Raw genomic sequence first — 15,729 nt, 5'->3', positions numbered from 1 at the left:
GAGTGTCTTATTATTTTTATTTTGCAGTGTGTCATTGTTACTACAGAGCACACTGAAACATGTGACAGGAAAGAATAACTGAGTGCAGAAAGGCTTTTATATTAAATCGGATTTAAACTTTGTTCTTAATGAACCGGATCTATTATGACCTGGACTTTTATCTATAAAATGGGCTTGTGAAACCCAGAGAAAAACTCTCTCAATATATCTGTAGATATAAATATATATTTATCCAAATCACATCAAGTAAAAAAGGCAAAATGACAAAATTAAAAAAAAGAATAACAAAAAGTATAAATGAAAACACAAAATTTTAAGGCAAAAACAAATATCTTGATGTCTTAATACGATGAATATAAAATATAAAGTAATACAACAAGGTTAAATATCTAAACATTTAAACTACTTCAGCTTTTCAAAGCTTCTTTTTCCAGTTGAAAATGACATCATCACGCCTGAATCTGCTTCCAGGAGCCGTCCAGATCAGGCTTGTTCAGGATATTTAGAAATCGTCCTAACAGTTGAAAAATAAAAAATAAACAGAGAACAAAGTAATATATATGATTAGAAATAAATAAAAAAGAAAACTATAAATAAAACGACTTCTTTCATTTAAAGAAAAAGGTCTATCAGTCCTCTTGTCGTGTGTGTTTGCAGCTCACAAAGACGACTTACTGAGCTTCAGGATCCAAAAGGATGTATCTGCCAAATTCTTAATGTGGAAAAACGTCCATGTGTTTTCTTCTCCAGGAGACGATGAAGACACTGTTTGTCTGCATGATGCTCGTGCTGCTCTTTGCTTCCGGATTTTCCAAAGTGAACAATTTTCAACCAAGCGAGCACCGACCTGAAGAAACACCTTATGAAAAGTTTAGAAGACAGCATGTAGATGCTAAGATGACTGAAAAGCTGTGTAACACAGAAATATCAAATAGGAATATCTACAAACTTGACAACAGTTGTAAGGAAACCAACACATTCATCCTCAGCATTCCAGCAAAGGTCAAATCCATTTGTAGAGGTGATGGGAGGTACGATGAAAATAGCGGCATGACGTATAGTACCGCAACGTTTCGCATAATTAAATGTAAGCTAAAGCATCAGGGAGCCAGGAAACCCAGCTGCCAGTATGAAGGCAGGCTTCTCACTAACAGGATCATTGTCGTGAAATGTGAAGGGAAGTTACCTGTGCACTTCAATCGGGACCTTCTACCCTCTGAGCGCAACGATGGCGAGCAACTATGAGGAAAGAGTGGTGTGGAGGGGGGGCGTGGTCTGCGATGCTGCTGCAGGTGAGATGGATGTACCTGCGCTGCATTTGCTATCACGCCTCGCCAACTTAAAAGGCTTTGTGCTGTCTGAGTTGTTGGTGTTGTGGATGTGTTGGCTGGCAGTCCACAGACAGACTGATTTACACAACTGTGGAAAAAATAAAATTAATAAATAAAATAAATTGGAAAACATAGATGTGTCATTATTTCATATAGATTTCAAATAACATACCATTTGATGTCAACATGTTTTAGTTGCATTTGCAGTGCTCGTGCTGTTATATTCTTATGATTCTGTTCATTTTATGAGTGTATCCTTCAGCCTTGCTTCACATATTTACTGCTGCTTGATCAGCTTTAGTCCTGCTAGCATCAGCACAGGTAGAAACAGATCACACATCAGAGAATCGGCCGTGCATCTAAATGTAAATGGAAACTAAAAATGAAAACATAGATAACTGAGCTGAACTTCATAGATCTGAAAGTTGACCAATGCATACATAGTGCTAAAAATCAGGTATCGGGAAAATGATGTCAGGGCTCTGAGTGCGGGCAGGTGGAAATGTGGATCCAAATGCAGGACTCCGAGACGAAATGTAACTAAAACCACAGCTTTTATTGCTGGCATGAAACAAAAACAGAAACCAAACCATGAAACCAAGCAGGAACACACAGGCAGGGTCTGAGGGTACGACGCGACACCAAGCGTGGGAAAACACAGGGCTTAAATACACAGGGTAGTAATGAGGGAATGGGCCACAGAAGGGAGACACAGCTGGGGGAGCTGAACTTCATAGATCTGAAAGTTGACCAATGCATACATAGTGACAACACATTATTTTATATTATGCTGAAGTCAGTTTTTATCCAATTTTATAACTATATCATATAATAAAGTCTGTTTTGAAGTTTACTATGGTAACAATTCATCTTTTTAGGCTTTTCAGAAACACTGTAACTTCATAGGTATGAACCAACAAACCATTTTTCATCATGAAAATAAAAAATAAATCTAAAGGAGATAAACATCACAACTGTTCAACCAAGCATTAAGTCCATTTTGAAACAAAGAACGATGTACACTCAGCCAATCACATGGCAGCAACTCAATGCAGTGTAAAAGGTGAGATGTAAAATAAAACAATTAAAAATATTAATTAATCTTAATCAATCTTAAAATATGAAGCAATCTTCTAACTCCCCTTTACATACAAAGCTGTGGCCAACCTTACAAACCATTTTGAATTTTTTCCAGCCGAGGCGTTCAAAATAACCAAACTGCTAATAGTCACGGTTTAATTTGGGCAGCTGCCTGCCTAATATAATGTAAAATCATCACAATATTTTACACAAAGAGAGTAAATGTATCCTTGTACTCAGCTAAGACAGCTGGGCTGCTGTGGCTTGTGTTTATGTTCACAGTGACATCTGATTTAAAAGCAGACTGTCATGGTTGCGGCTGTGTGCAGGCAGGATGAGGACCCAAACGCAAGCTCACGGAGGCAGGAATGAACTCAAAACACAGCTTTATTGCTGGAGAGAGAAACCATACAACCTAAACGAGGAAACTATAACGTAATACACAGAGAAACACACGGCCATGAATGAGGGAGAACGCGACACAGAACTGAGGGAGACGCAGACATAAATACACAGAGGGTTAACGAGGGAAGTGGGAGCACACGGGGAACACAGGTGACACTGATAATCATAACAAGACACGGCAGGAGTCAACGCAACACTGACGGGAGACTGTCAAAGTAAAACAGGAAGTACACGGAGGTTCAGAGAGGAGGAGAGACAGCACGGGGAGAGCACGGACATAACGGGCTGGGAAAACATGGAATAAAACTCAAGGAGGGGAAACGAGGGCTCACAGATACACAGAGGGGCACACAGGAGGTAATCAAATAAGGAACATCTTAACAGAAACCATGGCATAAATAAAGAACAACACACAAAACATATGAAAACTAAGAATGCTGGGCCAACATGGCCCAGGATCATGACAGACAGCAAAAGACACTGAGCAGCATATCAGTCAGCATGGGAAAATGCCATAGATTTAAGGAACCAGGCTAAAATAATTGGTTTCTAGTGGGTTCTATTGTAAGTGCTCTATATTTCAGCATGACATACTGTATGCATCCTACACTGAGAACCCTTGAAGCTGATCATCAGGGTATGCTGTGTACTTCTTACACAGAAGATAAAATAACATGCAAAGATTTTAGATGGTTGTGGTTGGTCCTTACACACAGATGTAAGGTCAAAAAAAAAAATCACCCACAGTGGATCGTTCACAGACGCTGGTCCAGTGGAACCCACTTCCACAAAGGCTGCACCTGCTCTGGCAGAACAGGAAGCATCAACTACATAGTAGCTATTTTCATAATTAAGACATCAACTATAGGTGTTCCCAAAATGTGCCATGTTGTCTGCACACCTGACAGCTCAATAAGTCCTGTGTTGATTACAGATGGTGGTTGTTTCCAGAAACAGCACTTGCATAAAACAAGTACAGAGCACTTTATGAGCCAACCTGCTTCTTTAATGAGCATTTAGGTTGTTTGTATTCAGTGTTCACAGATAATATGCTCATTAAAAGGGGGGATCCACTATGTCCTTCTTCACAATCCTGTCTGCCAACTTTAAGAAGAAATCAGAGTGACGCAGACGCTTTAAAACAGTGTTCAGAATAATCAGTGATGCTTTTATCTGAACTGATGACAGATAAAGATGAACGTGAGTGTGGCAGAAGAGTAAGTTCTCCCTCTTTCTTGGAAGTATACAAAAGTCTGTTGTTTCTAAAAAGTTCATAAACAAACAACAAGTTCTTACAGAATGAGACGTGAAGCCTGGAGACGAGCAGTTCAGACACGCTGTTATTAAATTCTACCTGAGCAGGTTATAGTTCACCTCAGTTACGGAAGAACAAATAACACTTGGCTCTGGGAGCTTCAGTTTTCATACACTGTCGTAGCACCACCCTAAGCCATCATTTGCATCAACACCTACATCACTAGCCCAGCAGTTCTAAGAAACTTCTCTGTTTGTGGTTCAGAACCTAATGTGACACCAATGAGCACAACAGCATGCAGCTGCAGGTTGTTGTTCATACCTGGCTTTACAATAAAGAGCCATGTTTGCAGGCAGCTGTTTGAAGTTTTGTGTAAAATATCATTTTTATAGAAATAAACCAAATGTGTCTAAATATATTAAGTAAACAATCAGAATAAGAACATTTTGAAATAAAATCCAAAAACTGCATCTGGCTTAGTTTTTGTTGAATAAATAATGACTCTGTGTAATATGTCATGTGTTGTATATGTAAGTTGTATTTGTACAATGAAGCCAGGCTTTCTTTGTGTTAGCTGCCTGACAAAACCTAAAACTCTAGTCAGAGATTGCAGGTGTCACAACAGACATGATCAGCTTTCTCTGTCGATCCTATCTTTCTGTTTCACACTCTGTGCACTCATAGAAAAAATCTTTAAAAAAAACAATCACATGACTCTTCTTCCACACAACATGATCCCTGAGTGCCGCCTGCTCCAACCAGACATGTTCTCACAGCGACGATGGTGATAATTAAAATCTACAAAGAACGTGATAAACATTATTAAAATGCAGCACTGTTAAAGCAACGTGATTAATGCTGCATTAAAATGAGCCTTTAGCACATAGAGATGATTCAACAGTTTCATTTGACTTCATTGTTTCTAAGGCAGATGCTACACCAGTGAAGGTGCACTTAGTTTTCACACACTGCTTCTGCATTGTGTCTTAGTTTTAGTGGATTAAATAATGACACAGTGTTTGTTTGTTTTTCTTTAGTAACAAATGACCTCAGACCAGCTTATAATATTTTATAAACAAATAAGCATAAATGCATAAACTCAGCCTGGAATCACATGGGATAAACATGGGATGTGCATTTTTTTATTTGTTTTGTGTTACTGAGTCTTGCAAGAATGCCAACCTTACCAGCAGCAGCTTGGTTTTTTTGTTTGTTGTTTTTTTTAATTGAATGAGTGCTGAAAGTTGAGCAACAGCTGTGACAACGAGAGAAGATGGAGCCAATCAGAAACAACTGTGAAAATGTACAATATGCAAGCTAAGAAAGCAAAGTGTAGCAATGTTGCCATCGTTTTTGTTGTTGTGGGATTTTTTTCAACATTCACTGAAAATCACTTCTCTCATATTTCCTCTTTATTATTTTCATCACTGTTTAAGAAACGTAACAAAGTCTTATAAAGCATCTAAACCAGCATCATGAAGTGATGTTTAAAGATGGCAGCAAGCTCACAGCATCTCTCAACTCAAGAGCAACATTCAAAGTGCACAGGCTGAAGGAAAGTATTGATTTTATCACATGCAATTACAATACGCCTTTTCATCTGTATCTGGATGTACAATGGGTATCGTTGTTTGTCCCAGCAGTTTACAATACAGAATGTGCACGTCTGTGGGGCTTTTATAAAGATTTCTATTTGCATTGATACAATTGCTTGGATCACAAATTGTTCTAACTTGATTAAAGTCACCAATGATAAAGGTATTCTTGCGCTTACAGTTACCATTATTATCTCTGTTTGCTATCAGATCATCACATCCCCCTTGTGGGATCATGTTGATGATATGCTGGTTTTCTGAACACGTCCGTTAGTCATGCAGAGCACAGTGCCAGAGAGCGCCACCAGCAGGAACATGGAAGTCTTCATTGTATTTCTATATCGAAAAAGTAAACAGAGTGAATATATAAATCAGTATTATTTCATTTCATTTATTAACTTGTTTATTTTTCCATTTTCCTAAATGTTAATCGTGCTTAACTATTAAAGTAAAAATACAGATAGATAGGAAACTCTCTGAAAAGTCAAACTGTTTTCAGTGAGTTTATATATTTGCCAGAGGAAAGGTCAGAATCTGCATATCTGACCACTTTGAATCAATTTATATCTAAACAGAAATCAGTAAAAGTTAAAATCAGTTTTATCAATATCCTCACTTATGAGGATATTGATATCCGTATAACTGGAGTTATTATAGATTTTCATACATGACATTTGTGAAAAAGGCGAGGGTGTCAGGGTCCCTGTGTCTACCCGGTCGCCTCAGTGTGGCTACATGTGTTTTTTTGTTTTGATTTTGTCCCCGCTCTCTCCCTCCCTCCTTCTCTCACTGCCTGGGCGGAGCTCATCTGTGGGCTCCTGCCCTTGGCCCACGCACCTGGTGACACCTGTGGCTCATCACCCAACAGTGTTCCAGTCCCCTTATAAGATGGCAGCCCTGTATTTCTCGTCGCTGGACCGTTGCCGACTCTCGTCAGTGTTAACCCCAGCTCAGTTCGTTCTCGTGTTTCCCTAGCGATCTTCTTACAGTAACCTTTTGCATCTCTGTGAATAGATTTCCCTGGACCTGCCCCTGTGTTACCTGAGCGATCAAGTGTGTGAGGATTGGAGCGAGCTTTTGTGTTTCTTGTGGAGTGTGAAGAGGAGCGTGGAGCGTGGATGGAGTGAGGACTTTGGAGCGTGTGTGGACTGCAAGTGTCTTTCCCCCCTCCTGTTCGTGTGTGGATTCCCGGAACCCGTCTTTTCCCCACTGTGTAAATAGATCACCTGGTGCTTCTGTAAATAAAAAACCTTTATTGTTCCCTACTCAGAGCCTACGCGTGAGTCCGTTCAGTCCCGTTGTGACAGAGGGTAAGGACGTAAATCGACTGGTAAAGAGGGACTGGTGAAGAGTCTGCAGCCGCAGCACCGATCCATCTGTCCATCTCCTGTTCCCTTCTCTGATCACTCGTGAACAAGACTGCGAGTTTTGTAACTTAATAAAAGCAGTAATTTGTTTGCCAGAGGGCCCCTTCCACGTCACACCCTGTTCTTTCCTTCTTGTCTTATATGAAAATTCACTTTGTGTAGCTTTTTGGGAAATTGTTAAACTTCAGGAAGATTCTGAACATGCCCCATCGTTTAGCCAGCTCTTTGGAGCTGAGCAGGTTCAGGCCTGTTGTTGTAAGTTTTATAAAACGATCTCATTTAAACGGATAATCCAGCTGAAGCTTCAGACAGCCGTCAGACAGTGAAACACTGCCATCTGCTGGACTCGAATAACAAAGACGCTGCTTTGACGGGTGAGGGAGTTTCAACAAGTCTGCAACGACTCAAGCATCAAACTACAGAACTATTCTAGCGGACATGGTGCTCTAATGACTGCTTCATTAACGCAGCTCAGAAAGGATCAAACATATCAATAAATTATGAAATAAAAAAAATTACTGTTTCACTGCACACACAAACCTTCTCTCATTAGCACAACACTGCCCAGGCCTCAGAGTGTATTCCTTATAGACTATTAAACCTTAGCATGTTATTTTAAAGTCTTACAGGTGAAACAGCCAACCAGTGATCCTAACTGTAATTTAAAATATTCAGCTGCAAAAATGCTTTTAGCAAATAGTTTTTTATGACTGTGCTAAGATTCAATACTAGATTTTTGCTGGTCTGATTAAAAGGTTAAATGTAGAAGTTTTGGGATCATATATTAACACTTCCAAAACAGTAAAGTTGTTGTAGAGAATCTATGTTCATTATTGTTGCTCATCATGGAAAGACAAAGACATCAGACTCTGCTGAAAAATTTTACACTCCTACTCTCTGCACACAGCGGTCTGAGGGACCTTCCAGGATCGGGGATTTTATTTATTTTGTTCTTTTTCGGTCTTACTGGTTAGTAGGTGGTGATTTTGTACCTGGTGATCTCTCATTTGGAACATGATTTGCTCTGGAGCAGATTAGGTTCAAAGCATGAGTTGACCTGGCATTATGTCTTGGATTACAAAAAAATCCCACATTAAACCTTGAAGTTAGCCGGATAAGACAGCGTTCTGTTTCACAGTAAAGGCCTCAGAGAGTTGTTGCTAACCAAAGTCTATCTTGTACAGCCACGCAGCATCTAATGACGTTTTGTAACCTGTCACTACAAAGGAGCAGTGAAATGATTGCTGTTTTAGCGCACACACACAGTGTGGTGATCAGTATAAGGACATTAAAGTGATGTTGCAGAAAGCTGCATCTGGTCAGAAGGAAAAAAAACACGCACACTTGGAAGACTTGGCCAGATTTGCACAAAATGAATGGCTGACAGTGGACAGATACAAGGATGTGGATGGTCACACCCTCGTGCATTAAAGAGGCCGTTCACAAAACCAAACACTCAACAGACACAATAAGACAGCTGATCAGTTTGCCTCACTAACTCATCTACACAAGGCGTGTTGTAGAAGTAGAGCAGGGCGATATGGCCAAAAATATTCATCACGATATAAATTTGAAAATGTGCGATAACGATATAACTGACACGAGACAAAATACTTTACAACTCCACTTCATTTGTGCAAAAAAAAACAACAATCAATGTATTTTCACTTAAATAAGCAGCTGCTTTTCATGTGCATTAAACTTATATAAAAATGTAACAGTGCAAATGCAAATTCCTCGCTGACAGTTTAACCAAAAGGCATTTCCAGTGGAAACTGGCCGACATATCCTCAGCACAACCATGTATAATATCCACAAAACTTAAAAAGAGGTTAAACAAACACACAATACAGTAATATTATGTTGAAGCACAGTACGTATCACTCCGCGGGGCTCCTGCCTACGATAGCCGTAATGCTCCAACAATCCATCAAGCGGTGCGGCTTCGTAGCTTAGCAAAGTCGTACTAAAACATTTGACAGATTTTCGAGCGCCGTGCACATAAAATCGTTTCCAGGTCAGTAAACACAACCAGGATTCATACAGTGGCTTGCAAAAGTATTCGGCCCCCTTGAACTTTTCCCCATTTTGTCACATTACAGCCACAAACATGAATCAATTTTATTGGAATTCCACGTGAAAGACCAACACAAAGTGGTGCACACGTGAGAAGTGGAACGAAAATCAGACATGATTCCAAACATTTTTTACAAATAAATAACTGCAAAGTGGGGTGTGTGTTCAGCCCCCTTTGGTCTGAGTGCAGTCAGTTGCCCATAGACATTGCCTGATGAGTGCTAATGATTAAACAGAGTGCACCTGTGTGTAATCTAATGTCAGTACAAATACAGCTGCTCTGTGATGGCCTCAGAGGTTGTCTAAGAGAATATTGGGAGCAACAACACCATGAAGTCCAAAGAACACAGCAGACAGGTCAGGGATAAAGTTACTGAGAAATTTAAAGCAGGCTTAGGCTACAAAAAGAAACAACGTCCCACGGAGCACTGTTCAAGCGATCATTCAGAAATGGAAGGAGTATGGCACAACTGTAAACCTACCAAGACAAGGCCGTCCACCTAAACTCACAGGCCGAACAAGGAGAGCGCTGATCAGAAATGCAGGCAAGAGGCCCATGGTGACTCTGGACGAGCTGCAGAGATCCACAGCTCAGGTGGGGGAATCTGTCCATAGGACAACTATTAGTCGTGCACTGCACAAAGTTGGCCTTTATGGAAGAGTGGCAAGAAGAAAGCCATTGTTAACAGAAACCATAAGAAGTCCCGTTTGCAGTTTGCCACAAGCCATGTGGGGGACACAGCAAACATGTGGAAGAAGCTGCTCTGGTCAGATGAGACCAAAATGCAAAATGCTCTGTGTGGAAAACTAACACTGCACATGACTCTGAACACACCAGCCCCACTGTCAAATATGGTGGTGGCAGCATCATGCTCTGGGGGGGCTTCTCTTCAGCAGGGACAGGGAAGCTGGTCAGAGTTGATGGGAAGATGGATGGAGCCAAATACAGGGCGATCTTGGAAGAAAACCTCTTGGAGTCTGCAAAAGACTTGAGACTGGGGCGGAGGTTCACCTTCCAGCAGGACAACGACCCTGAACATAAAGCCAGGGCAACAATGGAACGGTTTAAAACAAAACATATCCATGTGTTAGAATGGCCCAGTCAAAGTCCAGATCTAAATCCAATCAAGAATCTGTGGCAAGATCTGAAAACTGCTGTTCACAAACGCTGCCCATCTAATCTGACTGAGCTGGAGCTGTTTTGCAAAGAAGAATGGGCAAAGATTTCAGTCTGTAGATGTGCAAAGCTGGTAGAGACATAAGGCAAACCGGATTATAAGGAGCACTGTCGATTTCCAGAAAAATCAAAGGACTGATTTTTAGAGTGCCTTATTTTCCGAAAAGCACAGTAATAACATAATAACAACGGCCCGCTAGCATGCTCTTGGTTGCTGAGGGCTATGCTGTGGCTGAGCTGCAAGATTAACTCTGCAAAACCAACTTTCATCAAGTAACAGGGCTCTAGAGTGCAACCAATTTGGTCGCAAATGCGAATCCGTGTAAATGAGAGCAGGTACACTGATTCCACACAAAGACGTAAACACAGAACGGACCGACGCATCAGAATCAGCTTTGTCTTTCTCGGCTTTCTCACCCGACGGCTCGTAGACGGACACGCTGTCGGAGCTTAGCGATCCTGATGCGTCCGGTCCGCGCTGCGATTACGTCTTCTTGTGCTGATTCTGAGCTGCAGGTTTTGTCTCTCCAACCAAAGTTCACAGAGCCAGCAGCAAAAGAAGCAGCAAACTGCGCTTCACATTTGATCAATGTCATTAATTTTGCTGTTTTGCTTCCACGACTATTAAAATCACACTTCATGCACAGCTAGCTCTCTCTCTATCTCTCTCTGTACTTCAAGAACAGTTTCCCGACTCCAATCTCTGTTTTCTGTATTATTCATTCGCTTATTACCCACCAGTCTACCGTTGTTTACAGCGCTGTGGCTGCTGTCTTTTTCTTTTTTTCACTTAAATGACCTCGGACAAGAAAGCCTATTTTTTCTGTTGTTCAATACTGAAGAAATTTAAACTTCATATGCAGAACATTGTAGAATATTTTTAAGGTTATCTGCTATAAAAAGGCAGACCAGGAAAATCTCCTTCATGTTTTTCTGTGTTTTATTCTCAGTTACTTTCACACAAAGGCATCTGCTGTGATGTTCACAATTCTGATGAAGTCAGTACTGATAAATGATCAGAGTTATAATATTTCTGACTGTCTGAGGCTAAGTTGAATCGAATCGGGACTTTGAAAACCGGAATCGAATGGATTATAGAAATCAGTGATGATACCCAGCCCTAGTGAGCAGCCTAGGCACGACAGAAGTGGATGTAGCTGTAATAGGAAAAGAACTATTGCTAACTTTTCTGTTAAGTTAAGGCCTGATCCTTCTGAAATTCATAGCCAGTGCTCTGACACGGTGTCATCAATCTTTGAATGCTGAAAAAGCACAGTGTATCCAGAAAAACACATTATATTATATCAATTATTATAAAATTTGTGTGCGCCTAACTTTTTAAAGTTAGGCGTACCGGTACGCCCATGGCAAAAAGTTAGTCTAGAGCCCTGCAGTAAAGACGAGAGTTGGTTTTGAAAGGTGCAAAGAAGGGAGGGATGAGAAGTAAAAAGCAGCTACTGTCAGTCTTTACAGACAGAAGGACTGATTGGCTGTCTGGGAGCCCAACGGATGTTAAAAAAAAGAAAAAAAAAGTTGAAAACGTTGAAGGTTTGATCATCTACTCCCTCATCTCCATCTCGTTTTTACTCCCACTCATTTCCAGCAGCCGTCTCTGTTAGTCTGCCTTCCCATTTCCATCCTAATGAGGATTTATTCCCACTGAAGCAGCTGCACGGCGCAGGGAAAGAAGACGCAGGAACCGCACGCTGAGTTCATCCACAACTTCTGACCTTCCCTGTCTCTCTCCATCCACCTCTCTTCTATCCGTTTAGATGTTTACCTGTCCATGTGACTGTTGACATTAGGAAGCTGTCACTAAACTGCTGTCGCTGCCAATGACTGTCATGTCCCCCTCGAGTGTTAGCCCCCCTCCAGAGCTCTAAAGCACAGGCTTTAATAAGCCCGGCAAGAGAAATGCCAGCTTCCTATGCAGCCTGAGCTGAGAACATTGGAGTGACAAAGAAGAGGGGGGCAAAAGTCTGATGCACACTAGGGCTGCCACGATTAGTCGACTAGTCACGATTACGTCGACTATCAAAATCATCGTTTGAAGCTTTGTAAGATCACAAAAGACGCAGGAATAAGTAGTAGGATTTAAGAGTGTAATAACGGACTGAAACAGAAGATGGCAGCACTGCAGGTACAAGGATGCCAGCTGCCGTTAAACCCCGAAGAAGAAGAAGCTGTGTCCCAGAATTCATAGCGCAGCCCAGCTCAGTTTCCAACAATGGCGGCAGCTAGTTAGTTTTAATATTACTCTTATTATTCTTTCTGGGTCACAAAATAAACGTTTAACATGTTTTCAGGCGAGAGTGTAGCTGTGTAAACCTCAAATATCTGCTCAGTTTATCAAGACACCACATATTTCAAAAGCGCTCCGACGTTTTCAGAGACGTCTGTTAGTCACTAGCTCGATAGCTAGCCGGGAGCAAGGCTCATTAGAGCCGGTGAGAACACCGGAATCCCGGCAAATCGTTTTCAAACCCACCGCCGTCTTTCGCTACTCAGGTTAAACATGATATAAGTCACTTAGATAACTTAAAAATGTTATTGTTTGGATTTTTTTAGTATTTTATTTGTTCCTGAGCAAATCGGTTTGGCTAAGATTAAAGTTATAGTTTTTACACAGCTGAGTATCAGAAGTGTGAGATGCTGGAGAATATACTCCGGTGTCCTGTTATATTTTAGATAGCAAGGAGCAGACGGCTGAGGTTATTAAACTTCACCGACACAATCTGCAAATTTCATTAAAATTTAATAAACTATCATCTTGTCTTTATTTTTAGTTAGCACATACCTGAAACACTTAAAGCTGTAAGCTAATGATAGTTATATAAGAGCAGATGCTGCTGGTGCAATAAGCTGTACGTTTTACGTACAATGGATGATGATCTGATTTAGGGCTGCACGATTTTGCATAAAATGAGAATCACGATTTTTTGGCTTAGAATTGAGATCACGATTCTCTCACGATTTTCTTCCATCCATCCATCCATCTTCATCCGCTTTATCCGAGGCCGGGTCGCGGGGGCAGCAGCCTAAGCAAAGAGGCCCAGACCTCCCTCTCCCCAGCCACCTCCTCCAGCTTATCCGGGGGAATACCAAGGCGTTCCCAGGCCAGCCGAGAGATATAATCTCTCCAGCGTGTCCTGGGTCTGCCCCGGGGCCTCCTCCTGGTGGGACATGCCTGGAACACCCCACCCAGGAGGCGCCCAGGGGGCATCCTTGTCAGATGCCCGAACCACCTCAGCTGGCTCCTTTCGATGTGGAGCAGCAGCTGCTCTAATCTGAGCCCCTCCCGGATGGCCGAACTTCTCACCCTATCTCTAAGGGAGAAGCCAGCCACCCTTCGGAGGAAGCTCATTTCTGCCGCTTGTATCCGCGATCTCGTTCTTTTTTTCTTTTTTTTTGCCTGTCCCGTTTGGCTCTTTTGCCATCAGAATTGTTGTCTAAAGGCAAACAAAGATGCCTAACGGATTTACTTTACCAAATTGACCATCCCAGCCTTGCCGTAATGGTCCATTTGATTCACCTTTTATTGTTTATTTTATTTTCACTTACTGAATACGGGACAGACTTGACTGGGGGAAAGAAGGGGAGAAAGAAAGAGGGAAAGAGAAACAGCTGAGAAGAGGGACGGGGGAGAAGGGCAAAAGACAAAAACCAACAGAACGGGCAGAGAAAAAAAAAATGCATATATCAATCACCTGGATCACCTGCTGAGAAAGAAAAAAGAAAGCAAGCAGAAGAGAACAAGAGTAATAGAATAAACAACATCACAATGATATATGGGAATATGACAGTAAATACTAAATGTTAAACATTATTGTGCAGCACATAAGATCAACAGAACACAGTGTGCTTTGAGGTAGGAGCCAAAAAGGGTGTAGTTTGTGGGTGTGATCACCCGTGTGTACACCTGTGAGCATGGACGCGCTTGTTTTTTGTTTTTTAAAAGGTTCCTTCATGTAATAAGCACATGAATGTTCTACCCAAGATTCAGGAAATGGTTTAGATGCTGGAGACGAGACATGGAGAGGGAGACGAGGCTCCACGGAGAGTTCAGTGGGGAGCAGTCCTGAATGCTGACATGACAATAATTGCCTTGCCATATCCCCACGCTGTATGACTGTCATGTTACAGAAGGGCAGTGAAAGTGCACCGGCACATCATTTTGTCTGTAAGAGAGAAAAAAAGAAAAAACATGTAATTTAAATGTAGTTGTATAGAATGCAGTCAGTTTATCTAACAATCAGATTGTACATATTAACAAAAATATCCAAGCCGTCCTCAATAATGAAAGCAAAATGGTGTGGATCACAAGAGCTGTCAGGAAATGTGGTGAACAGGAAAAATATTTAATGAAAACACTTTTTTCTCTCGCTGATGAATGAACTGAACTGTACAATGTGAAAAATAACTTTTAAGTCAACAAAGACCTGCAGAGGTGCTGAAAAGAAGTGCATATTTATGACTTTAACTATGAGGTATATTTAATACCAACATACCTTTGAAAGGCAAAGCATTTTGAATGTGTCCATTTATATGCTGCTCAATCTTTGCCCTGACAGCAGGGCTGAGAGTGGGGCACAGAGGGCAGTGAAACAGCCAACACGTGGTGCATTCCTGCAATTCTGGCCTGGAGGCAGAACTCCAATTTGATATTTGCATCTAAAACAGAGAGAAAAACAGATAAACACCATATACACATTTAAGTTCAGGTTTTAGCAGAAATAACACGTTACAGTTAGCATGTAAGAGATTTGGGAGAAAATTCTTTACAAAAACATAATTTACAAGAAACTTTTATTTGTGACATACGTATCTATTGACATATAAAAGACAATTGAACAAAGGCTAACTAACATCTGGGCAATAAAACAGACTAAATAGAGAATATTAGTATTTATACATACATAAAACTCTCTGTGACGACCTTTACAATGTTTTTGCAGGTGGAATGAGAGATATGAATAAAGTGCAATATGCAGTAAATGGAACAATGTGCATTGATGTTACAGATCGTGAAAAGTAGTGAAGTGAATTTGTTCATAACAAGCAAAAATCAAATACGTTTGAAACTGACCACTAAATGCTAACCAGAGGTGTCAAAAGTGCACATTCTTACTAAAGTTTAGATGCCTCGGGGGTCTGACCGTTGTTGTAGCGCTAACAAAGTGCCAACGTAATCAGTGTAAGCAAACTAGATGATTCCTACAATTATATAATTATTAACGGCAAATTTAGACATGAAAGACTCTGTAACAACCTTTACGATCCACTTGCAAGGTTTCCACAGTCGATGGCTGTATCCCAATTCAGGGTCTGCAGCCTTAAAGTTCGCAGCCTCAACGGTCCATGAACTCTGAACATCTGAACTCTGAAGCATGAACTCTGTGTCAAAGATTCAAGCTGCAGTTATTTATATTTCCTATCACCTTAA

At 41.0% G+C, this 15,729-nt stretch overlaps 1 long non-coding RNA gene across 1 annotated transcript; it reads right to left on the bottom strand.

Annotated features, from left to right (window-relative positions):
- Positions 1 to 207: 207 nt before the first annotated feature.
- LOC146716610 (uncharacterized) lies at positions 208 to 1,176 on the bottom strand. Its single transcript, XR_014919193.1, has 2 exons — positions 676 to 1,176; positions 208 to 514 (listed from the first exon to the last, which is right to left on the bottom strand). It is a non-coding gene; the product is annotated as an uncharacterized LOC146716610 (long non-coding RNA).
- Positions 1,177 to 15,729: the final 14,553 nt, after the last annotated feature.

The sequence above is a fragment of the Copadichromis virginalis genome, linkage group LG3, assembly GCF_057382275.1.
Source record: "Copadichromis virginalis isolate Kocher_CV1m ecotype Utaka linkage group LG3, C_Virginalis_male_GT1.1, whole genome shotgun sequence".
In the NCBI taxonomy this organism is placed as follows: Eukaryota; Metazoa; Chordata; class Actinopteri; order Cichliformes; family Cichlidae; genus Copadichromis; species Copadichromis virginalis.
Note: the sequence above shows the minus strand (reverse complement) of the source record. Positions and strands in the feature narration are given on the sequence as shown.